Below are 25105 nucleotides of genomic sequence, written 5' to 3'. Positions count from 1 at the left end.
CATATAATTCCCCACCAACCTCCCTTGTCAAATTTTTTTTTCTCAGAACATAAAGAACGTGACTCTCCCCTTAGGACCTACATGTGGCTTCACTTTGAGTGGTAAAAGATCCTTTAAGACACAGAGTGAAAGCCCATGGTATCAGAGATTTTTAAAAAAGAGAGTACTTAAACTTTTCTAGTGAGAAAAAAACTATAAAAGGACTAGAAATAGGAATGACATTAGCTTCCTCAATAGCAATTCTAGAAAAGAACATTTTCAGACCTGGAAGGTCTGAAAGATTTACTCACAGCTTCTTCAGGAAGCTACTGGAGAATGGGCTTCACTAAAGCCTGGCAGTAAGCCATGAGGGGAAGACACGGAATCTGTGACACCAGGATCCAAAGCACCAAGACGCAAAGACGACTCCCAGATGGACACCTGTGCTGCAGACAGTCAAGAGGAACCAGTCTGGAGTAAACATGAGGCAGAGAGCTCTGGAAAGGATACATGCAAGGAAATGTCCTGCCAGGGGTATGTTACCAGGTTGAGAAAAATTCTGCAAGTTAACTCAGAGATTTAGGGATTAATTAACCAAAACATACACACTTTTATTACTGATCTTAACCAAAGTTGTGCTTTAACTATGCTGGGAGATGTGAGCAGCAAAGAGCTATGCATATAAGAGCTAAACCTTCATCTTCATAGTTATAAGTGAGCTAGATTAGAAACTGCTACCTACAGGTACACAATTTAGAAATGCAGAAGGAAATAAAGATGAGAAAGCAGCTAAGATGAGAAAACTCACTAGGTAGCAGCCCCTAGTGAGTAACGCAAGGATGAGGAGGGGACAGGATGGGAAAGATGAGATGACTGTTATTTTCTACTATAAACCTTGTGATACCATCTGACTTCTTAAACTATGCACCTGTGTAAGCTATGTACCTATGTATGATGAAACAAAAAATTATTAAAAGAAAGAAAACGTAAAGCACTTAGCGCAATCTCTGGCACTTAGGAAGGGCTCTATAAATTAAGCACAATCTAAAATCAGGCTATTTTATAAAAGACTATCGAACAGAAAGACTACGAGGCGACTGCATACACTTCTATTTCGTACAAAAAACAAAATAGAAAAATCCACCCAACCAAACCAACCAACAGCAAAAACCACCATGGTACCTTTTCAGTTTAGGTCCTTTCCCACCCAGCCTTCCTGTCGTGAGTGTGCGAACCAACTCCAGAGTCCTGGGACACCTGGGGGTACAGCACTGACACTGCCAAGTCTAGCCGGCTACCTTTTTATACAGCCCCTGAGCAAAGAACGGTTTTCACCTTTTTAAGTGTTGCGGGAGGGGGGATAGCAATAGAACGATATTCCGTGACGTGTACAAATTCTACGAAATTCAAATTTCAGTGTCCATAAAGTCTGAACGGAACACAGCCACACCAGCCTGTACACGCTGTCTCTGGCCGCTTTCACACCGGAAGGGCAGAGTTGAGCAGTGGTGACAAGAGACCACGTGCGGTGCTCCCGTCACTCTCACACTGCAGCTGCTGTGCTCTCTCCAAATGGCAGTGACGTGGGTGTAGCTCAACAGGGCTCTGAGTGCCACATGCTGTGCTGCTACATCTTAATATTATGAATACAGACCCAACACATCAAAACAAGAAAGGAAACCTGGACTTCAAGTGTCGTGTTGTTAAGGTACAGTGGGATGTGAACTATTCTGTTATGAGATGGCAAAGCACTGTTTATTATGCAATCACATACTGTGCTAAAAGAATACACTATATGTTGACATCACCAGACTAAGCAGTCATCACAGTGTCCCCAACTCACAAGAGAGCAACAATCAGAAAAGTTAGATAACGTTAAATGGAGTATCTTATAACAGGAGACTTTCTGCACAAAAATAAATGAAAACAAAGCCTCAATCAAAGCTGGTTTCTAAGGCGGCTTGTTAAACAAGTTGTAGAAGCCAATGATGATTCTCCTTGATTCCTGATGAGTTTAAGATCCAAGTGTTGTCATTTATTTGAGGAGTTTGTAGTGATGAAGAACTAGCTCCTATGAAAAGTTCATGTGAAACTACAGGCAGAATATTGTCAGAGAAGCTGAGAAAAGATGAAATCACTACAACATGCAGTAAAACCTGCCATGATGTGCTGCAACGGATGGTGGTAAAATTGTGTGTAGAGGGAAAAAAAGGCTTAATTGGACAAATTCACAAAACTTGTGACACTGTAAAGTGTTTAAACCTTACGGTTATTCTTTCTTTTCTCATAAGCAAGTACTTTGGGAGATTTTTTTCTTTTGATCCCTCGCATGTTACTGAACCAGTAATGTCAACAGTGAACGTAATTTACTCTCATGGACTTGACCGTCTGACTTGACTGTAGTTCAATGGCTGATCAGAAGTAACGTTTTTCACTACTTTTTGAGCTTAGGGCCAAAGCTGAAATTTCTCTGAATGAGAACAGCACTAAACTGCTGCTACTGAACACTGAATGACTGGAAATTCACCTCTGCTGAAGTGCTACCTGATGTTAAAATAAGTGAGAGTCCCATTTCCATATAAATTTGCAGTCAATATATTTTCAAACTACAGTTAAACAGCATTTTTCAGAACTTAATGCAAGTGTGAAGGAAATGAACCTATTAGAATTCTATAAGTGCTTTATGCCTTCTAAATGAACAATATACCCAACTGAAATCATATGTGCTTGTGGGCTCGTGTCAGAATGTGGCAGTACCTATATGCATAAAAAAACATTTTCGAAGAGGAAATATGTAAAATCTCACTACACACCGGCATTAACAGATTAGATGAACATTTGCAAAGAGATTCTGATGAGAGGGAACTCTACCTTTTGAATGCCATTTAAATGAAACGTTATCCCCCTAGAAAAAGAATTCCAATCTTCTCATGAACAGCTCTGTATCACAGAAAGCTGAACTCGAGTATTCTTATATTTTGAATTTCATCAATAAAATCTGAGAAATTTTGTTTCTCTTTTGTCGTGTAAGTACCCTCATCATATAATCTTTTTACCTCTTGGTCTACAAAACCTAAATGTTTACTTTCTGGGCCTCTGCAACACAAGCTGAGCTTGATGATCCCTGGTCTGAAGGAGCGTCTACCTGCAGAGCTGCTCCTCTTTGGGAATCTTCCTCAGCCACCCAGCATTGATTCTAAGACTCTAGGAGCCTCCGGGGGCGCTTCTTAAGAGAAGAGTTCACCAGCCCTAGTGTGGAATAGCATGGTGACGAGAAGAGGGGAATACGGGAAGAAAAAAGAATATAGCTAAAGGTAAGGAACTGTTCTATAAGCTACCAAAGCTAAGAGTCTCTGTCAGCAAAGAAAAACAAAAAAACGAACAAAAGAGAAAGAGCAAGAGAGAGAGAAATATAGGGAGAGAGAGTTTTAAAACTCTTATCCTGAGAAATGTCTCCAAAATTTTAGCTCCTACCACCAAACAATTAATGATACCTTTTATGTAAAATGTATTAAAGACATAAAGTAGAAGTGAAAACTCCTTGCTCACCAGCACTTAAAATCTACTTAAGGAGAAACAGTAATCCTAAAATAATTTAATGAGATACTCTAAGAGTTCACAATGGAGTGACCACAAAGGGACTGGACCAATATAGAAACGTTTTACAAAAAAGCTGGAAAGAGGGCTTCCCTGGTGGTGCAGTGGTTAAGAATCCGCCTGCCAATGCAGGGAATGCGGGTTCAAGCCCTGGGCCGGGAAGATCCCACACGCCAAGGAGCAACTAAGCCCATGCGCCACAACTACTGAGCCTGCGCTCTAGAGCCCTTGAGCCACAACTACTGCGTCCACGTGAAGCAATGACTGAAGCCCATGCACCTAGGGCGCGTGCTCCACATGAGAAGCCACCGTAATGAGAAGCACAAGCACCGCGACGAAGAGTAGCCCCAGCTCACTTCAACTAGAGAAAGCCCGCGCACAGCAATGAAGACCCAACTCAGCCAATAAATAAATTAGTTAATTAAAAGAAAAAGAATCCACAAGGGTTGATTATTCCTTAAAAAAAAACAAAAAAGAAAAAGAAAAAAAAGCTAGTATGTGTAATACTATAAAGAGTGCTAAAAATTAGTTTTTGAAATCCAGTATCACAATAGAAAAATGGATGTTATAAATAATGTATATATACAACTGCCCAATAAACATAAAACAATGTTCAATCACTAAAATAACCACCTGAATTCAAGCTGAAGGTCTCTGTGGGGTCCTAAAACTAGTACCCCTGTTCCCACTGCCCCCCAGCTCCAAACCAATGGATAAAAAAGGCAAAATCACAGATCATGTGCATTACAAATATCTTCTTTATTATACATGAATCTGACAGTCAGATCACAGCTCATCACTGCATGCTACTGGGTTTCTTGTATCTGAACCCTCAACTGAAGTCTCCCCTCGGGCAGGTAGGAAACTGAAGAGTCCATACCTACGGGCTTAGAACTTATCCTGGGGCAGAGGAAAACTAAGGGCTGGGCCATGGGAGCAGAAACAAACAAACAAAACCATGAGACAAGGTGCCAAGAGTGAATGACTACTTAAAGGGATTCTCCCCGTCAGGATTTATACAGAGCACCACGCAGACAAAAACTGGACACGTCAGAACCTCTCTCTTAAGAGCTGGTGCGTCACTGTATAAGCAGGAGGGCATGCTGAGGAGAGTCATTCACCAGGGGCTGGAAGTGGGCAGAGCACAACCAAGTGGCTTACTGCCTAGGAAAGATACCGGTTTGGGGATCAGAAGCAGAGACCTGTTACAACAGAACAGCTACAGTGTCTCCTGAGACAGTGAAGCCTGCAGGGTAGATGATTAAATGGTTTACGCCCACCTGCTCCTCCAGGTACTATGGAACAAATGAAACTGGAGTAAGAAAAAGTGCATCTCCCCAAAAGGTCCCACCGGGCCACTTGCTACTAAGTGCTAACTGACCCAGAAGTCAAATATGCAAAGTAAACCTCTGGTCTTTAACAAAAAAATTCAGTAAAGAGTTGCGAAGTGATAGCAATTAAGACTCAAAAGAGTCAGGTGACTGGCTAGAAGCCAGAGGTCCTTTGGCTGGTGTAAAACAAAAACAAATGTTTCTGTCTCTGTCACACACACACACACACACACACACACACACACACACACACGCACGCACACACGCACACACGCACACAGCCAGGTGACCCAGAAGCAGCAGCTAGGTCTCCGCGAGCAGTCTTTCTCTGGCATCCTACTTCAGCTTGCTAGGCCTGTCTGGTCCTTAGGGCCCAGCTCAATCCCACCCCGACCCCCACTCCCCAGAAACTGGGAATCCCATGGGTGCTGCAGATTCCAAGACATATCAGAGCAAACTACAGAGGCTGCTATTTAACTCCATGAAAATACCATAGCGCCACGGAACCAGGCGGTACCTGGCTCAAAGCGATGACCCACACCGGGTCCACCGAGAATCCAGGGTCTCACGACAGAAAACTGCTTTCTTTGATGTAACTCATGGAAGGAAACTCCTCATAATCTTAGTGACCTTACCTTTCAAACCAAGTTTAAAAATTAAAAGAAATATTTTCTTCTCTGTGGCTCCTTGCCCATTACAGGTTATCCTGGCAACGGTTGTCTTCCAATTTACCGCATTAGCAGATTAGCAGGAATAAAGTGGGATGGTGGACATGAAACAGAAGTTCTCCTATAAAGAAAAAAAAGAGCCAAAATCATAACGTGTTCTCTTTTGGTCTGATGAGAGCTGCCATTAAAGACACTGGTTCAAGGTCTTGGTTCAACACAACTATACCTCAGAGGATTGAGAAGTTCTAGCTAACCAAAACCTGTTCTATGTAACAAGAGGAAAAAAGGCACTGTCATCCCTCTACCTACCTCCCTTATCCTACACTAAATAATAACCCAGAAACAGAGACACCATGAGAGCACTTAGTGAGCAAGTAGGGAAAAAATACGTATGCTTATCTTTACCTCATGAAAACATCAGTGATATTCTTACTCAACACAGGGTTAACTGCAAAGGCACCATATTTTAAAATACTAAAACAAACTTTAAAAGTAACTCCCTCTAAGTGCTTCCAAGTAGCCCCATGTAATACCTTTAAACAATTGTAACTTACTAGGAACTTTGAGCAGAACATTAAGCTCACTTAAGTACTAGCTGTAGCCAAATCCTGCTCTAATGTGAATTAACTAGATGCTACACATGAAAGGGCTATAAATTTAAACTGTCTTTCAAGGCGCTTCATTTATAACCAAATACTGTGGGGAAAGACAAAACTACCAACAATATGCTAATCAGAAATCCTATGAGGATGCAGTCTACAAGGCATCTCAAAATCAATGCCATTCATTTAATGCCTTTGTTCCACAAAATTCACACATTATAATCAACTCAACATTTTCCCTCAAATAACATAACACACAGAAACAATGCCAACCACCTGCTAAAAGAAACAAAATGAATCAACAAAAACCTTAACAAACCTAGTTTAAAATGAAGAAAATATTTCATTCTAAAAACAAAACATTTTACCGGTGAAATGTTTTCTAAACAAAAACTTGAAAAAGTGTAATTGATCACCTAAATTTGTGCTTTAAAACGTAAGAACAGATCATGTGCCACCACAGTCTTTAGACATGACCAACTTAGCATCTTAGCGTGAAGAGCGCATTTCTAAATGTCACAGGTAACTCTAGTCCCATCACAACCACTCTCTGTGTTAGGGGTTCCAGATCCCTTTAAAAGTCCAATGAAGTTACATACAAAATGCGCACGCACGCGCGCACACATACGTGGCATTTAATCTGAGTAGTTATAGGACTCTCCACTGATCTAGAATCTTTTCTCCCCACAGCCAAGACTACCCACTTTCCCCACTTCCAGGAGAGTCAGTCAATCACAGCTCCCAGCAGGGTTGTACCAACCTGCCTGCCTCACACGCTACACACCTGAGTCCAGAGAAGCCAAAAGAGAAAAAAGCTATCAATGGTGCTCACAGCAGCACAAATCCACGTGCTTATTAAGCTGTAACAAGTATACTAAGACATAATTCACTTTTCTAGAAAGAGGTCTTTAATTGTTCAGTCTTCTCCCTTAGACTAATTACAGGAAAGAGTGGGTCTTTACTGTTCATACTAAGAAATCTGGCTATTCTAAAGTGTTAGAATGTGAGAAACAAGATCAAAAGATAGAAAACAGAATGAAATGCTATACAAGTGCAGTACTGGGACTCCTGGGTAAAGAATGTATACTGAACACACATTGAAATGCCTCTAAAAGTACAGTAAAAGAACTGTTCTGGTTGTTCTGTCTGGCTTTTTAAAGGCATAATCCCAAGAACCAACAAAATTACAGAAGTGCCGGAAGGGAGCAAAAGGATACTGGTGGAAAAAGTTATTTAATGAACATGTAGATTCCCAAATCTCCTTGCCTTCTGTGTCCCTCCCAATCCCAGAAGGTGGCAGCTGAGGGTGGGCTTGCCGCTGACAACAGAGGAACTGTGTGAACTGCAGGAAGAATGCCGAGGCAGGCCCACTCACCTGCCCACCCTGCCCCCAGCCAGATTCCCCCGGTGCGCTCTGACATTCTCGGCCAGGATGAAGCCTGAAAGTGTCTTCTAATCACTGACTTCAGGAAACAAAGACCAGAAAATCCTGACACTGGGGACTTCCCAACCAAAGGAGCTCAACTAGTCACACTGCTGAAAAGTTCACAGCCAGTGAGCCCCTGCCCATGAATGGAGTCTCCAATCAATCAGCCTTACTCCAATCTCCTGTTTAAAAGTTTCATTGTAAACTTGCAGAACAGCTGCAAGAATGGTACAGGAAACTCCCACAGAGCCTTTACCTAGTTCACAACTAATCACTGTGTGACTTTTGCTTTTCCACCCCCTCTAGGTACATCCCAAACATCTGAGAGTTTCTGCAGCCGTGACGTCCTTTACCTTTAAAACAGCTCACTGTGTATTTTCCTAAGAACAAGGATATCTCTTACACAACCACAGTGCTTATGTCAATATCAAGAATTTAACATATTAATTGTCCCATACAGACTACACAGTTCACATTCTAATTCTGCCAACTGCTCTATAACGTGCCTTACAGCAGTCCTCCCTGGCCTCAACCCGGGATCATGGAGCACACCCAATGTCATGCCTCCATCTGAAACAGTTCTTCAGCAATTCTGTCTTTCATTGGCATCTTTGAAGAATATAGGGTATGAATTTCTGGCAGTAATACCACACAGATGGTAAGTGAGGTTTGTGTTTCCTAAAGTATCACGTAAGTAGTAAGATGCTGTAAGTGTGTCCCATTACTGGGATTTTGATCACCTGGTTAAGATGACATTTGCCTTATTTCTCCACTGTAAAATAACCATTTTCCCTTAGTAATTAACTAGTATATCATCTGTGGGAAGATATTTTGAGATTATGTTCTTAAAACATTCACCCAAGTTTTAGTATCCACTGGCTATTCTTGTCTGATTCAATTGTTACTGACAGTTATAAAATGATTTTATTTCGTTCACTCTACTGTTCCTTCTACACTTATCGGCTGACACTGTAACTCCAGTAAGGTGTGTTCCCTTCTCCCCATTCACGCTTTACTTCATTACCTCTATGGACTCACAGATGCTTATCTTATTTATTAACAACACCATTCATTCTGATGCTCACGTTATCCCAGATGTGGCCAGTGGGAACTCCTTCAAGCAGAGGACTGTGTGCTTTTCATGTTTTTCTGAGTACTTTCTTATTTCCTTGCATAACATGTTCCAGATTAATCTTGTACATTCTCTGCCCCAGGCTCTGAAATCGCTCATTTCTTTAAGGAGCCTGGGTTCCTTTTAGTGGAGGGTATGATTTAGAAATGAAGATCTGAGAAACTAAGTATGTTCACAGATAGTGACAAAGCTGAGAGAGAATGGCAATTTCATATGATTCAAGTTTATGTGCTGTGTGTACGTGCACTCCAACTTTTAAATATGAATGAAAACCACAGGTTCTGATAGCATCTCAGGAAAGTCTCTATCATGAAACAGAGAGCAAAACAAACAGAAATATGCAGGATGGAGGAAAGACTATACAAGAAACAGCACATTAAAAAAATTATCCTCAGAAAGATAAGTTAATATACCATCAAATAATAATGGGATATTATTTAAAAGGGTTCTGAGAATAATTAGCAGACTAATATATAAGGAAAATGATTTCCAATCCAGAAGTCCATACCCAGCCAAACTATCCATCAAGAGTTCACAGAAAGTCTCAAAAGATTTACCCCCCACACCCCTTTCTTACAGGAAACTACCAGAGACTGTGCGCACCTAAAACAAAAGGGAGAACAACAAGAAAGACAACAACAGAGAAAAAGGAGCAGAAGGCTCAATGAAGAAGAGAGGCAAAAAGAACTCCCACGGTGCCGGCAAGCAACTGGGTTCCCAGCAGGGAGGACAAGCCGTCCAGTATGGAGCAGGTAAAAATTTCTTCAAAAAGATAATGCTGATGGAATACCTGAATGTGTAACTGGCTAACAGTTTGAGGCTAAATCAGTGACTGATACATTAAAAAAAAAAAATGACACAACATTTCCAAGGAAAACCAGAAGTTGTTTAGGAAAAGTATCTGTAATGTACTACCTGACATTATAAATAGCATCCCGAGTAATAATGGATAAATACTGATTTGACCAAAACTGCAATAAAACTATATTGGAAAGATGGGGAAGACAGAATGTCGGGAAGAGGGTGTAGTGAGAGGAAAAGAGTAAGCTAATCCTTATCTTTGTATCTTTTCAGAAAGGAAAATCAATAGATGTGCTTAGAAAAGTCAGCGAGCATGCACACAAGCATGAACCCTTCCAATATGCTCTTCAGACACATGGAGGTAAATATGTGCTTTTTAACTGACTAAAAGAGGGGGGAAAGAGGGAGGGGTGACTAAGAAGTGCTTTCATCTTATCCAACCTCCTAAAACTAGCTCACCCTTAACTGGAGATATGCAAAACTGACGAATCTTTTTTTTTTTTTTTTTTTTTTCAAATAAATTTTTAAGAAGAATGCTAGACTGGGAGGGAGTATTAAATGTTGAGACCAGAGAACTATAATATCAGCTACTCATCAGTTGTGTGACCTAAGACAAGTCACTTGACCTCAGTATCCATTTCTTAATCTATAAAATAAAGGAGCTGTACTAAACTAACTAAACTTTCTTCTCGTTTCAATAAAGAGATTTATGAATCTAATATAAAAATAAAGTAATCAAAGCTTTAAATATGGTGCCAGTGGCTACAGACAATGGGAAATTAAATTATGGAAAGAATGAAGCAGGACTTGGTGAAATAATAAATGGAGACAGAAGTAAAACGGAAAAAAAAATTCTGCTTTAAGCCTGTGGGTACCAAGAGAGTGCTGATGGTGAAGGAGAAATGAAAAAAGCATTGTTTTAGAAATGAAGATGAATGAGTTCCTGATCCTGGCCTGGAAAGAACTGAACTGACATTATCCAGATGAACTATGACATGAGCCCACTGGAAAAAACCTAACTAAGCTGTAAACAAATGTTTATTTTAAAAATGAAAACATACAGATGATGATGGAACCCATAAAAATGATGAAGAGTTCTTCCCAAAGAATACAGAGACTGAAAAAAGAAGGGTTCTCCCCACATATGTAATTACTGGAAACCCTTAAGTTTTACATTATAATTAAAGGACAAAAATGAGAAAGAGGCATGGCTAGAGATCAGACTACTGAAAGGCAGTGGGAGCAACAGCACAATGTCATACAAGCTAAGGGAGGAAAAATACAGATTTTCTCCTGAAGAATATACAGTTTACTAGTTGATGTCTTAGTCCATTCGGGCTGCTACAAGAGAATACCATATATTGGATAACTTACAAACAACAGAAATTTACTTCTCACACTGCTAGAGACTGGAAAGTCCAAGACGACAGCCTCTGCAGATTCAGTGTCTGGTGAGGACCTCCTTCCTGGTTCACAGACAGTGGCCTTTTCTGTGTCCTCACATTGCAGCCTGGGGTGAGGGAACTGTCTGGGATCCCCAATCCCATTCATTAGGGCTTTCTCACACCTCATCACCCCCCAGAGGCCTCACTTCCCAACACCATCACACTGAGGATTAGGTTTCAACATGTGAACCTTGGAGGGGGACACACACATTCAGTCTGTAGCCGTCAATATCATTAGATTATTCTCTCAGAGGAAATGGATCAAAAAAGGAAAAACAAGATTTTTCTTAAAAGATAATATACTTTTACTTTTGAATTTATTTTTGCCAATCATCCCTTAAAGAAGTCACATTTCCCTTCCCTTAACAGTCATACAAGTAACCTTATCACAAAGGGTCTCCTCTTTCCAATACTACTGACTCTGATTAAGACCAATGAAGAGAATGTAAGAACATAATTATAAAAATATCAATCAAGAATGAGGACTGGTTTAGCCTAAAACAGCAAAGGAACAGATTCTCAACTAGAGAGTATCTAAAAATGGACCTGCTTAGTCACAGAACTCGAGAATAGCGAGAATGAACATCTACCCTTACAAACCCTTTGTGCCAGCATTATATACACGCTTCTCAATCCTCTTAGGTATTATTCCTATTTTATAGTTGAGAATAAGAAAGGACTTACTCCAAATAACCCTTACATAAACACTCAATTTATTTATTTTTTTAAAACTCACTTTGGGGAAAAAAGGAATAACCACCTGCTCCCTATGTGCTCCTATGAATTTTAAACATAAATTCCATGATACTCTTCACAGATGCAAATTCACTAGAGGAAGCCATGGCTATTACATAACATGCAAGAAAATATTTTCTCCTTGTATCACGTATCATACATAAACAACTAAAAACCACCTCTCAGTTACAGACAGGTGATACAGCCTAGAGCCCAGACACACAAAAGCAAGTAACTCTACTTTTACTAACATCAGGAAGTCCTAAGGTAGGCCAGCTCAATCAGAGTATCATTTTAATGTGGACCTCACTGATCCTATTTCTGCAAGTGTGCTCGAAAATGTTCTCCAAAACACCCAAGTCTAAAAAGATGCAAGATACTGAGACAGGAGGATGATCCAGCTTTGTGAAGCCCTGCTCACCATTTCATCCCCAATGCCTGGCACACTGTAAATGAAAACAGGAAAAAATCGCCCATATTTTGACTGCAAAAACCATAAAAAATGAGCGCACACACACACTCATAATTGGGAGAAACAACCTAAGTAAGTAACATCATTGGGATGACTTCAGAGGCATCTTTCAATATATACATTTATATACTTTATATATGTGTACATATATACACACACATATGTAACTCTATATGTAACTATCAGCTAATTTCAGAAACAATCCATTTAATACAAGCTGTGGCAAGAACACAGGCTTCTATAGCATTAATCAAAAATTACTGTGACAAGAATGCAGAAACACTACTTTTTAAAGTATACAACACCCAAGGTAAATCCATACTACCACCTTTTAAAAGCAAAATCATGTATGTAAAGTACTTTAAGTAAAAACTTTGGCACCCGATTGGATTACATCATCGTCTGGCTATGCACCCTAATGGACACTCAAATCACTGCCATCGTACATGAAGCCACCCCAATCTAAGTCGCCATTAAAATGGAGCCAAATCATAAATTAGTAAATTAGCATCCAAAGTAAAGCCCAGAAATCCAACTCTGCCTGTTACAACAACAGTGTGCAGAGACGTAAGAGCAAAGGTACAAAAGACTACACAATTCCAATTGCCAAAGCTACACATCAAGCTCAATTTGATGTAAAAGCTGAACCTTCCATAATCTAGAGTACAAGAGCAAGAAAGACATCAAACTTTTTGCAGGGCATCATGGTAACCAAGCGATTAATATGGGAAATGGAAGTAAAGAGACTGGAAAACATGCTAAGCAGCATGAAGGTGAATGAATGTATTCACTGAAAATTCACCCCACGATGGGATTTTTCAACTGGCAAACCAAGACACCTGAGAGATCGAAAAGGAAAAGCACTTCATATATGCTCTTGGTTACTGTCCTAAAGAAAAGATGAAATATGAACCAAGAAAAGGCCCAAGTCACAACTGGTTGCAGCACTGCCACAAGCTCCAAGAGATCTTTCCGCCTACTTGTGTTTAACACTAACCTGATTTCTAGCTGGCAATTCTAATCATACTCATAACTTTGGGTGTCCACCACTAACACTTCTAAAGTTCTCAAAAAAAGTTTTTTTAAGGTAAATGGTCTAGACCTACACTGTCCAATACTGTAAGCCACCTGCCACACACAACCACTGAGTACCTGCAACACGGCTAGTAAGACTAACGAGCTGAATTTTCAATTTTCTTTTCATTTAAATAGCCACACTGAGCACAGATAAAGGATACCATTTTACTGGACAGCACTGCTCTGACTCACATTAAAAACTAAGCACAGAAACAATGGTCTACAATTTCGGGTAAGTTCACATCTCTAGGCTTCAACTTTCTCAACCAAAAAATGTAAAGAAAGTTCCATTAGATCGTCTCCATTACTAAAAATAAATTAGTGCAGCATATAAAAGTCTTCATTAGAACTTGCTGCAATGTAATTAAAGCCACATACCCCCTCAAAGTTACGGCAGGTTACCTCGCCAGGATACAAGGGTATCACATGACTCCTCACTTCACCAAACTTACTGGGGAAGACCAAGAGAACACCGATTCAGTTCAGTCAACCTCTGGGCAAGTAAACTCATCTCTCTGAGCTTGTTTTCATATCTATAAAATGAGAGGATTAGACTAAACGATCATTTAAGATGCTTCAAACCCTCAATTACTACTTTCGTGTGGCTCTAAGAAGAAATATAAAATATAAGTGAAACCAGGATACTCTAAAAATGAAGAAAAAGGAATCAATGAATAACCACAGTTTCAAACTCTTAAACAAAATTAATTAAATTTAAACAAGATCTTAAAATAGAGAGTCCCAATGACAGAGAATTTAAAGTTATACAATATCAGTGTACTCTGCTGGGAGACTGATTTGGTCTATTTTGGTGTGCCCAGTTTTTCATTTTTGCTTTAAGTCCATATGTGAACATGCTGCTTTCTGCAAAGCAGAAGATCAGTAAAACCAGGTTAATGTAGGTGGCAGGACAACACACAGCGCAGAGGTCTGTCCTGTCCCTCTCCCTCACAAGACCGAAAGTGGACCAAGAAAGTCTTCCTCCTCCATCAGGCAGCTGTAGTACAATCACCACTGCTACATCCAGGGTTCTCAGACAACATCAGATGCTCACTTGCTTTAGCAATGACCCAAACCAAGTAAAACAATGCTCTCGTGAGAGGAGCTATGGTTATTTTTAGATGCAGTAAGGTAAACTGGAGTGTGAATTCATCCATGACCTTGTAAGACATGTTATGTCCATCTTTCCCGTGGTATATAACTCAGAACATGTATAAAATAGGACAGGATCTGGAGAAGGGAATATAGAATAATAATTTATATGAAGTGTGTTAAAAGGCAGAAAGTCAAGAGAGAATGACAGGGGTTTCTTCCGTGGCACAGTGGGTAAGAATCTGCCTGCCAATGCAGGGGACACAGGTTCGATCCCTGCTCCAGGAAGATTCCACATGCCGCGGAGCAACTAAGCCCGTGTGCAACAACTATTGAGCCTGCGCTTTAGAGCCCGTGAGCCACAACTATTGAGCCCATGTGCTGCAACTACTGAAGCCCACACGCCTAGAGCCTGTGCTCCACAACAAGAGAAGCCACGGCAATGTGGAGCCTGCGCACCACAACAAAGAGTAGCCCTCACTTACCACAACTAAAAGAAAGCCCACACACAGCAAAAAAGACCCAACACAGCCAATAAAATAAATAAATTAAAAAATAAAAAAAAAAGAGAGAATGACAGGCTTAAATGACAGGCTCCTTAAAGACGTATTTCCAAATACCTTCTGTGCTATACCAGACTCACTGATATTGTTTTCAGTCTTTTAAAATGGGGGGGCGGGAACTGCTCTCTAAGTACCTGATTTATAGCATGGTAGAAACAACAAAACCGAATTCTACTTTTCGTAGAATAAAATATTTTAGCTGATACTGACTTTCCTGTACATTACAGCTGATCTAACCAGGCACCACTGAGGACCATTTAGTTCCCAATTTGCACTATCACCAAAAAATGCCAGGGTTCCCAGGAGTGGAACTGCTGGACTAAATAATATTCATTTCTAATTAGATGCACAAAGCCAAACGGCTCTCCATGGATGGCTCGGCTACCCACCTTCCCACTGGCAATGGAGGTACGTACACCTGGTTCCTCACACCCTTGCCCAACAACGTCTTTTTCTCTTAGGAGCACTGTTCACGTCTAAGAGCCATTTATACTTCACTTTTCTGCCAACTGTCTGTTTATATTCTTTGTTCTTCTACTGGGCTTGTCTTCTCAATGATTTGTAGTGGTTATTTAAAAGTAAGAAAAGGAGCCCTTTGTCTCAAAGCATTCCCTCTTCAACTCATCCCAATCTGGTGTCTATCTGTACCACTCAACTGAAACTGCCTTTTCAAGTCACCAGTGACCTCCAGATGGGGCTAAGTCTAAGTGGAGCTCTTCTGTCCTCCTCTCAACCTGGCTCTCGGGAGCACTCAGTACAGTTCACCAGTAGACCCTCCTTACTGGTTCAGTCTCCTCACTGGGCTTCTCTGAGATCATACCCTCCTTGAACACCTCTCAGTCTCCTCTGAGGCAAAGGTTCCCACAGGGTTCAGACTGTGGACACTACAGTGGCTGGGGTGTCCATTTCCATTTGTTCTATTCATGCTATTGCGGCAGCAACTAAAACAAGGCCCGGGGATACTTAAAAAAAAAAAAAATTTTTTTTGTTGAATAAATGAAGCCATTTCCGTGGGTTTTTAAATATACCTCTATAAACACAGTTGAGATTCAAATTTATAAAAACCAATTAAGGCCATCTCTGTACTTCAAACACAGGTACCCAACTATTAGCAGACATTTCCCCTTGGATGTCTTGCCAGCACCTTAAATTTGATATCTCCTAAACGGGCTTCTACTCTCTATCAAATACCGACCACCAACCAAACCTGTTCCTCACCAAGTCCTCCCTGTCCCAGAAAAGGCACACCCCAGTTTTGCACGACAGAGCATGGCTCCTCTTCCCTCTCCCAATATCCAATTCATCAAAATTTTGCCAACTCCATCTCCTGAGTATCGCCCCTGCTCCACCTTCTCCCTCAACCACCCAGAGGACAGGAACAGCTTCCTAACTCATCTCCCTGTGTCTCCTCTGGCCCCTTTAAGCCACCATTTACTCAGGTTCCTGGTCAGCGTCCCCTTGCTGAATGAATTATGGCCGACAATCGGTATCCTTTACGTGCGCCCACTGAAAAACAAAACACTGAAAATTTAGTTCTTACTTGAAGTTGAACCACACTTTTAAAGCACAATTTGTATTAAGAAAACAACTTTCTTTTTTTTTTTTTATTTAACAAATATTTACTGAGACCTGCTCTGCAGAGCATACCAGACTCAGGTGTCCCAACTTCTGGCTGGTGCTGCTGGGGGCTCACTGTGCCCAGTCGCCCTTTCATTAAGGAAAAGCCACAACACAGGGTCAGAGAAAGGCCTTCTTTGCTTTTCATATTTGTATTCTTACAATAAATCATCAATTGAATTTATACAAATAATACACGAATCCATTCTTCTACACTATTGAAACAATACAGGTAAAGTGACATCTCCTTTTACCTGCCTGGCACCTTCTAATCACAGTAACCAGTCTCATAATTGTTAAGAAAACACCTCTAAGTTGAAACCTTACACACACATGAATTTTAAGAAATACTCTGTCTACTTCTCTAACACTCATTCTAATTATGCCATTAATTTTCACAATTTTTCATTGCTAAATCTTCTATTATAAGGGAAAGACAGAAATTGGGGAAGGCTGGAAATTCAAGGTGGCCTAAGAAGATTTTGAATCATCAACCCTTAAAACACTGGTCATCACAACTCAAAAAATCAGCCATGAGAGGAGGAAAGTTAGTGGACGCTACGAGCAGGGGGAAAAAAGTTGATGGTTAACATAGAAAGTCTAATTAATAAGAAATGCTGTACATCTGAAATTAACATAATATTATACATCAACTATATGTCAAGTGGAAAAAAAAAAACTGCGGGGTGGGGATTTGGACACTCCCCCCCGCCCCCAAAAAAGGTGTCAGATCACCTTATGTCATGCCCTGCAACATTAAACTACCAGAGAGGGTGTAGTATCCTCAAGAGGGCAAGGCTTACAGTCAATGTGTGGTCTTCTACAGAAAACAGAAAATGTACTCTCTGACGGCCTCAAAAAAAGAGTATATTTCAAAACAAACATTATTACATTTTAAGTACAGAACTATAATCTGAATGGATTTCAATGGGATTTAGGTTGGAAGCCCTTTACAAATTTCAATCTGGGTCCACATTCAACCTCCAGAAACAGATCACAGCCAAAGGAGAAACACCAGTGTTTCTGCAGCAAAGTTAACTGGCTACACAGAGAAACTTACAACTACCTGCTTACAAGACAGAGAACACTGTGGGCACAGCACAGGACAAAAATCCAGGTCTTCCATAAACATATGGCAATGGGGGCAGGGAGACTGCTTCAACTGGTGGACTTTATCTGGATCCTGATTTGCCAAAATCAGAAACCTGTACATATAAAAATTATCATATTTGAGACAATTGGAAATTTCAACTCTGACTAGATATTAGATGATGTCAAGCGACCACTCTGTAGGGTTTAGATGCTATGGTTTGTGTTATGTCATGGTTAAAGCAACAAAAATTTTTATCTCTGAAAGGTCTACACTGATGTATTTACAGAAGAAACAAACTAATTATTTTGGGACTTTCTTCAAAGTAACATGTAAGGGGCTAACCATAAAGGAAAACTTAATCAACTGAATTACATTAATATTAACTCCCCTTCCTCAGAAGACACAGTGACACCCCCAGAGCAGGCAGAGGTACTCACCATGTTTACATCTCCTGAAAGATTCATATCCAGAAGAAAAGACCCTACCAAGTGTTGTGCTTAAAAATATGTCCACAAATTCTTTGACACTCCTTTCAAAAAATGGAACTTAACTCCTCAAGGTGGGACGACCTAAGCGATTCTCTTCTAACCAACAGAACGTGGCAAAATTAAATGCCACGAGGCTCTGGGGTTGTGTCATAAAAATGATAGCTTCCACTTAGTACTATTTCTCTCAAGTCACTCTCTCAGGGGGAAGTCAGTCACCATGTCCTGAGGACAGGACACTTAGACATTCTTGACAAAGGCCTACATGAACCAGAACTGGGGCCTTCCCCAACAGCCAGGACTAACTTCCAGACATGTGAATGAGCCACCTTGGGAAGGATCTTCCAAGTCCAGTCAAACCTTCAGAAGCTGATGACATCCAAGCCAAGCGGCCCAGCCAAGACGCTCCCAAGTTCCAACCCACAAAAACTGAGATAATAAATGTTTACTGTTGTTCTAAGCCACTAAGTTTGGGGATAACTGTTATGAAGCAACGGAGAGCTAATAAGATAAAACAGACAACTCAATAGAAAAAAAGAAGACTTAAACATTACTCCATTAAAAAAGGATAACTAAGGGGGGTGAGGGGGGGAGAGGATTGAGAGTTTGGGATCAGCAGACGCAAAGTACCATATATAAGATGGATAAACAACAAGGTCCCACTGTATAGGACAGGGAACCATATTCTGTATCCTGTGATACACCATAATGGAAAAGAATATGAAAAAGAATGTATATATTGGGATTTCCCTGGCAGTCCAGTGGTTAAGACTCTGCACTTCCAATGCAGGGAGCACAGGTTCAATCCCTGGTAGGGGAACTAAGATCCCACATGCCGCGTGGTGAAAGAAGGAAGGAAGGGAGGGAGGAAGGGAAAAGGGAAGGGAAGGGAAGGGAAAAGGGAAGGGAAGGGAAGGGAAGGGAAGGGAAGGGAAGGGAAGGGAAGGGAAGGGAAGGGAAGGGAAAAGGGAAGGGAAGGGAAAAGGGAAGGGAAGGGAAGGGAAAAGGGAAGGGAAAAGGGAAGGGAAAAGGGAAGGGAAGGGAAGGGAAAAGGGAAGGGAAGGGAAGGGAAAAGGGAAGGGAAGGGAAGGGAAGGGAAGGGAAGGGAAGGGAAGGGAAGGGAAGGGAAAAGGGAAGGGAAGGGAAGGGAAGGGAAGGGAAGGGAAGGGAAGGGAAGGGAAGGGAAGGGAAGGGAAGGGAAGGGAAGGGAAGGGAAGGGACGGGACGGGACGGGACGGGACGGGACGGGACGGGACGGGAAGGGAAAGGAAGGGAAGGGAAAAGAAAAAAGAACGTGTGTGTCTATGTATAAGTGAATCACTTTGCTGTACAGCAGAAATTAACACAACACTGTAAATCAACTATACTTCAACAAAATTTTTAAAAAATAAAAATAAAAAAGGGTAACTAAACAACCAAAAAAACCATGAAAAGGTGCTTGACTTTACTAGTGCAAATTAAAACCATTATAAGGTATCACTGCACAGCTAGGGGTGTAGCTAAAACGAAAAGATGAACGATATGAGCTATTAAACAGAGTATGGAGTACGCGGAACCTCACACACTGCTGGGGGAGCGTAATCTGGTATAGCCCCTTTAGTAGATGCAGCCACAGGTTTCCAAAATGTAATACGTGCACACCTCTATGACCTAGCAATTTCACTTTTAGGTATATCCCCAACAATCTTACACACAATGTCAAGGGAAAAACTCAGACACAAGTGAACATACCATAAGATTCTATTTATTTAAGAAACAAAACTGGGCAGAACTAATCCACGCAGCTAAGCATCAGGATACTGGCTGCCCTTGGCAGAGAGGAGGGTATGACAAAGTGGACAAAGGAGATACCCGGGACCCAATTACCCAGGTGGGTTTCAGACCATGAAAATTTCATTTATGATGTGTATACTCTTCTGTATTTCTATTACAATTCAATACAGGTTTAAAACAGTAACAATCCAGCAGAGAAGTGGGGACTGAAGGAGTAAGCAGGGCAGCACTGGTCTTGGGTGTATGGGTGTTGGGAGCTGAATACCTCAGGGTTCAGTCCATGTTTGTGTGTGTTAAAATTTTCCCCGAATAAAAAGATTTTAAACATACGTTAATATAAAACTGGTTGGAACTGCTGATAAAAGTATAAGATGGGGTGATTTTTCTGGCCACAGATATCAAAGTTACAAAAATCTATACATTCCTTGTCCCAGTTACTCTGCTTTAATGAGTTCATACTAAGGTGTTTATCCTGAGTAAAAGTCTTACATATAACAATGTCCAGAGTTTATAACAGGAAAAAAAAAAAGAAGAAGAAGAGAGAACTGTCTACATAGGGGTCACAGGACACTGTGGGGACCCCCACAGGACAAACAACCCAGGTCATCCACAGATACATGCAACGTGAATAGCAATGACGTTCTCTGCACCAAGCTTCTTTTATCTATCCAATGAAATAGTCATTAAAAATGATGTGATACACATCATTATGTCACCAAAAATATGCAAATTAAAACAATGTGATCCCACTACACACCAGTTAGAATGGCCAAAGTCTAAAAACAATGACACCAAACGCTGGTGGGGATGTGGAGTGACAGGAACTCTCATTCACTGCTAGTGGGGACTCAAAATGGTACAGGCATTTGGAAGACAGTTTAGCAGTTTCTTACAAAACTAAACACATTCTTACCATACAATCCAGCAATCATGCTCCTTAGTATTTACCCAAGGGAACTGAAAACTTATGAGCACACAAAAACCTGCACATAGATGTTTATGAAAGCTTTACCCATACTTGCCAATACTTGGAAGCAACCAAAATCTCCTTCAGTAGGTTAGTGAATACTTTCCCCCTCTCCTCATGTTTCTGAGAGGGGGAAAGAAACACTTTTTTTTTTTGGAAACATATCAGGACATTTCCGTTAGCGAAGTTTGCCTTCAAAAAACAAACAAACAAACAAAACAAAACACTATTTTACCAGAGCCTAACCCACTGGGATTTTACCAGAACCTAACCTACCTGGAGGAAGGGAAATATCCAACTCCAGCCCCCTCTAACCTTCCGCATGAGGAAAGGGAAGTACACAACTCCAGGCCACTCTAGCCATCCTGTACCACCTAAGAAAAGGAAAAAAGCAGAGAAGCACTGGTGAAGTTCATAGTTCAGGGGCACAGGCTCACCATAAGACTGAGACAGAGTCATAGGACTACAGAATATTTCCCCTCCCCAGACAATTTACTACGTTTCCAAAGGTCTGCTCTTCATAGTTCCTTTTTACCAGTGCATCACATCTGCCTTTCAAAAGAAAGATTACTAAGCATACTAAAAATGCCACAAAAACAGTTTGAAGAGACTGAACAAGCATCAGAATCAGTCATGTGTGCCAGAGATGCAGCAATTTTCAGACCAGGAAAGCTAACAGCGTTAATGGAAAAGGCAGACAACATGCAGTAACAGATGAAATAATGTAAACAGAGAGATAAAAATTCTAAGGAAGAATCAAAAAGAAATGCTACAGACCAAAAACACTAACAGAAATGAAGAATGCCTTCGACAGGCTCATCAGTAGACTGGACACAGCTGAGGAAAGAAACTCTGAGCTTGAAGACACCAGAAACTTACAAAATGGAAAAGCAAAGAGGAAAAAAAAATGGGGCTGGGGGGATGGAGGTGCAAAATATCCAAGAACTGTGGAACAACTAGGAAAGGTGTAACATACATGGAATGGGAACAACAGAAGGAAAAAAGAAATAGAAACAGTATTGGAAGCAATAATGACTGGGAATTTCCCCAAATTAATGTCAGAGACCAAACCACAGATCCAGGAATCTCAGGGAACAACCAGCAGAATAAATGCAAGAAAACAAAGTCAAAAACCCACACCCAGGCCTATCATATGCTGTCTACAAGAAACTGACTTTAAATAGAGAGAGACATATAGGTTAACAGTAAAGGGATGGACACAGCACACCGTATTAACACTAAAGGGATGGATATAGTATCCCATACTAACTCTAACTAAAGCAAAGTGGGAGCAGCTATATTAACCTCAGACAAAGAAGACTACAGAGCAAAGAAAGCTGTGAGCGATAAGAAGAGTTATTACAAAATGAAAAGGGGATCCATACTTCAAGAAGCCTAACAATCCTTATTGTTATACAGCTAACAACAGCATCAAAATACAAGTCAAAAACAGATAAAACTGCAAGGAGAAATAGACGAGTTCACTATTACAGTTGGGGACTTTAACACCCCTCTATCAGAAATGGACAAATCCAGCAGGCAGAAGATCAGTAAAGACATAACAACTCAAAAGCACCATCAATGGACCATATGTAACTGACATACGTGGACTATGTCATCCAACAACAGCAAATCACACGTTCTTCTCAAACACACATGGAATATGCACCAAGACAGACCACATTCTATGAAACACACCTCAGCAAATTAAGAACAGAAATCATACAATGTCTGCCCTTAGACCACAATGCAATTAAACTAGAAATCAGTAACAGAAAGATAGCTGGAAAAATCCAAAGTACTTGAAGATTATACATCACACTTCTAAGTAACATATGGATCAAAGAAAAAACTCTCAAGAGAAACTTTAAAAATGTCTGAACAAAATGAAAATACAACTTATTAAAATTTGGGGCGTGTGGCAAAAACAGTGCTTAGATTAAAATTTATAGAATTGAAAACATATATTAGAAAACATCTAAAATCAATAATCTAAGCTTTCACCTTAGGAAACTAGGTGAAGAGCAAACTGGATTCCAAGCTAAGCGGAAAATTGAAATAATAAAAATTAGAGCATAAAAGAATTTTAAAACAGGAAATCAGCAGAGGAAATCAACAAAACCAAAAGCTGATTCTCCCTCCCCCAACCCCACAAGTCAATAAAATTAGTGAGACTTTTGCCAGACTAAGGGGAAAAGACCTGAATTGCTAATATCAAAAATGAAAGAGAGGAATCACTACAGATCCCATATACAATAAAATAAGAAAAGAATCTTATGAACAACTCTACAGCCACAGATTTGATAACCCAGATGAAATGGACCAACTCCTTGACAGATACAATCTGTCACAATTCACATAAAAACAGACAATTTGAATAGGTCTACATCTATTAAAGTAACCGAATCAATTATTAACAACCTTCTAAAACAGAAAGCATCACATCCAAATGGGTTTACTGGTGAATTCTACCCAACATTTAAAGAAAAAAATTATACCAATTCTCTATAATCTCTTCCAGAAGAGAGAAACAGAAGGAAGACTTCCTAACTCATTCTATGAGACCAATCACGCTCCTTGGTATTTACTCAAATGAACTGAACACTTATGTCTGCACAAAAACCTCAACTCAGATGTTTACAGCAGCTTTTTCATACCTGCTAAAACTTGGAGGCAACCAAGAAGTCCTTCAGTAGTGAGTGGACAGACCGTGGTACACCCAAACAGTGGAATATTACTCAGCACTAAAAACAAATGAGCTCTCAAGCCCTGAAAAGACAGGGAGGAACCTTAAATGTATATTACTAGGGGAAAGAAGCCAGTCTAAAAAGGTTACAATACTGCATGATTCCTACTATATTTCGTCCTAGAAAAAACAAAACTACAGAGACATTAAAAAGATTACTGAGGTCATCGGAGAGCACTGCTCACGTAAAGGGCAGAGCCAATGCATCACTGACGTCACCACTGCCGACTGCCTTCTGGGAGGCAGAAGTGGAAGGCCTACGAGTTGATTATAATGGCAGGTGAAGAAATTAATGAAGACTATCCAGCAGAAATTCACGAATATTTATCACCATTTGAGAACTCCACTGGTGCTGTGGATGAGATGCTGAAACCACCATGTCTGTTTCTAGAAATGAGTTGTTGCAGAAGCTGGACCCACCTGAACAAGCAAAAGTGGATTTAGTTTCTGCTTACACATTAAATTCAATGTTTTGGGTTTATTTGGCAACTCAGGGAGTCAATCCTAAGGAACACCCAGTAAAGCAGGAACTGGAGAGAATCAGAGTATGTATGAACAGAGTCAAGGAAATGACAGACAAGGAAAAGGCTGGACGGGGTGCAGCTTCAAGATATGTAAAAAATGTCTTCTGGGAACCAAAACCTAAAAATGCATCCAAAGCTGCCAATAAAGGAAAAAGTAAAAATTCACCTTTTGGTTTTGATGCACACATATTCAAAAAGTACACAATTTTTGTGTGTGTATGGGTAAGAGTTCTATTCTTTTTCTTTTTTCTTTCAATTTATTTTTTTAATTGGAGCGTAGTTGCTTTAAAATGCTGTGTTGGTTCCTGCTGTGCAGCAGAGTATCCCCTCTTTTTTGGATTTCCTTCCCATTCAGGTCACCAGAGAACACTGAATGGAGTTCCCTGTGCTCTACAGTCAGTTTTCATTAGTTATCTATTTTATACGTAGTAGTGTATGTTTTTACTGTTTTCCACAAAATAGATGATGATTATGTAGCACTGTAAGGTTTAAATGTATTCCATATTGAGTTCATACATAAAATTTGCATTTTAAATTTGTAATGCTAAATACTTTTTCCCTTAGAAAGATTAAGTTATCTTTACTGATTTGTCTATAGAACACTATGAGGTTTTTAACACTGTGATATATTTTACATTTACAGTTTCTCTTGACAAGTCTCTTATTTCCTTATATAGGTCACTCTTTCAACTGCCATTATATAAGCAACTATGAAACTTAAGTTAAATGTTCTTTGTAAACATTTGTCTATTTTCGATGAATAATGATTTTACCAAGTATGCTGATGTTATAAATACATCTGTTTTCATTGTATAATATTAAGAAAAAAAAAAAAGATTAGTGGTTCTCAGGGGTTAAGTCTGAGGCAGGGATGAGCAGGCAAAGCACAGAGGACTTTCAGGGCGATGAAACTGTCCTGCAGACTACTACAATGGTGGACACGTGTCATTACACGTTTGTCTAAACCCACAGAATATACA

The 25105-nt window shown here is 40.2% G+C and overlaps 1 protein-coding gene and 1 pseudogene across 11 annotated transcripts in view; one reads left to right on the top strand and one right to left on the bottom strand.

The window, feature by feature from the left end:
• PPP6R3 (protein phosphatase 6 regulatory subunit 3) overlaps window positions 1-25105 on the bottom strand; it is a 125138-nt gene that overhangs the window by 81471 nt on the left and 18562 nt on the right. For 9 of the 11 annotated variants that reach the window (XM_057728795.1, XM_057728794.1, XM_057728799.1 and 6 more), the window contains exons 2-3: window positions 21132-21229; window positions 5543-5696 (exon numbers count right to left, since the gene is read on the bottom strand). The gene's annotated coding sequence lies outside the window, so the exon portion shown is untranslated. The remainder of the gene's footprint in view (window positions 1-5542; window positions 5697-21131; window positions 21230-25105) is intronic. The other 2 variants (XM_057728793.1, XM_057728797.1) reach the window with 1 other exon arrangement.
• On the top strand, window positions 23875-24684 carry LOC130849692 (nuclear nucleic acid-binding protein C1D-like; annotated as a pseudogene).

The sequence above is a fragment of the Hippopotamus amphibius genome, chromosome 3 (genome assembly GCF_030028045.1).
Source record: "Hippopotamus amphibius kiboko isolate mHipAmp2 chromosome 3, mHipAmp2.hap2, whole genome shotgun sequence".
Classification (NCBI taxonomy): domain Eukaryota; kingdom Metazoa; phylum Chordata; class Mammalia; order Artiodactyla; family Hippopotamidae; genus Hippopotamus; species Hippopotamus amphibius.
The sequence above is the reverse complement of the archived record's forward strand: the minus strand, read 5'-3'. Positions and strand labels throughout refer to the sequence as shown.